The sequence below is a fragment of the Trachemys scripta genome, chromosome 2, assembly GCF_013100865.1.
Source record: "Trachemys scripta elegans isolate TJP31775 chromosome 2, CAS_Tse_1.0, whole genome shotgun sequence".
In the NCBI taxonomy this organism is placed as follows: Eukaryota; Metazoa; Chordata; order Testudines; family Emydidae; genus Trachemys; species Trachemys scripta.
In genome coordinates this window covers 56,220,868-56,222,841 of record NC_048299.1, presented here as the reverse complement: position 1 = coordinate 56,222,841, position 1,974 = coordinate 56,220,868, and positions in this window count along the sequence as shown.

Here is a 1,974-nt window from a genome sequence, read left to right as displayed (position 1 = left end):
CAGCAGGTGGGAGGTGAATTGGGAGGTCAGAGGGGGAGCTGATTGGCAGGGCTGCCGATGGGTTTTGAGCACCCACTATTTTTTCCCCCCTGGGTGCTCCAGCTCCGGAACACCCATGGAGTCAATGCCTATGGCTGCAAAACCGTTTTTATTAAAGAGTTTTTCCACCTTAAATGGAATGATATTCACATCAGCTCCTTTTATCTGCTCCCATTTTAGAAAAAAAAAATAACCAGCAAAAACCTACCTCAGCAAAGCTTTTAATAACCCAAAAGAGAACCGCCATAGACTCCATTGAGTTCACCAGGAGCTATTTTATATGGAAGATGCTCAGATACTACAGTGATGGTCAAGAGCACAAAAATGTAGATGCAGGGATGTCGGTCATCTAAAGATTAGTGCTGTTGTTACGGCTGCGGAGTCTTTGGCACTGATAATACCCTGGGCATCATATTGTCAGGCTAATAACGTTACTGATTTTGTTTTAAAACGTGGTCCTTTAATTCCATTCACAGATTAAGGTGACTCTCCAACTGAGCATCTGAAGCAGTCCCAACAGATGTACAATAGGCTGTTCAGTGAACAAATACATTTTGGCACATTTCACTTTCATTTTACACTTGGGCTAGCGGTCAGATAGTGCTGAGCTGCTCTTTGGACTAAGTCACCACAAGGTGTGCACGCATGCACGCACACACACACAATCAGACTAGGCCCTGTATGTGGATTTGGGGATGCAATATTTTCGCAATAGCCTCACTTTCCACCAGACAGTGGAAGTAGCCAGGCAGTCCGCCCTGAAGAGAGGCATTAGCAGTTGCACTTTCCCCTCATTTCAGGGAGCTCTAGGAACAATTGCTCCTCCCTGAGGTGGAATGGCCCATGGAGGGCTCCCTGTAATATAGCTGCTCTGCACTGCATCAATAAACACTGGATTTGTGTATGCCGTCTCTGCCCATGTGTCCATCCTGATGCTAATGAGAATCATAGACACACAACAGACTATACAATAGTTTGTTTGTCAGTAAAAGCAAACATCCTTAATTGTTATTAGCTCATTTAACTATACAAGGCATTGCTGATACTATTATTAGATGGCCTCAATTTACTTAGAGTTTGATCCTTCAGACACTTATTAGTGAGCATAGTTCAGTTCCCCCACCCCCACAAAATCATATTTCCATGCTGAAGTGAGCTATTTGTCATCAAGAGCTGCAGTCACAGTCGCTGGCAATAATGACCTCTGTTGGCACTGAGATGTATGAGAAAAATGTGAAACTAAAAACTGAAGAACTCCCAAAGAAGGGAAAGGGTTGATTGATTTTCCTGTAGACTGAAAAATATGTTGAATGCTAATCACGCTAAAAAATGACATGTTTATAGAATGTCTGATTTAATACAATCAACTCCTAAAACAATTTCATTTAAAAGCAACCCTCTCTGTTTTAAATCTCAGTGACAAACTGTGCACCTATTTTAGCAAGACTACTGTCCCTAGCAATGGGAGCATTTCCAAAGGGTTCTAGTTCAGTTTAATTGAGGATAATCCTCTAAAGGGTCATAGAATTACCGGAGGCTTGTTTGAAAATAGGAAAAACGTTGATAAAGCCCCTCTGGACTTATTCTCCTAACAGTTCCTTACAACCCAAAGGGTCCATGACATTAGCCCCTCCACCCCCTTCTCAGAACAGGCCCCAGGTTTACAGGAGGATACTACAGCCTGATATCTTCTCCAATATCTGTAGGGGGGCTTGGTAGTTCTTCTTCCCCATCAAGTAACATCTGGTGTTGTCTAGGGTTACCATATTTTGAGCCTCCAAAAGGAGGACACTTCACCGGGCCCCGGCCCCGCCCCCAGCCCCGCCCACGCCCACCGCCCCAACTCCGCCCCTTCCCCAAAGTCCCCGCCCCAACTCCGCCCCCTCCCCAGCTTCCCGCGAACATTTGATTCGCGGGAAGCCTGAAGCAGGTAAG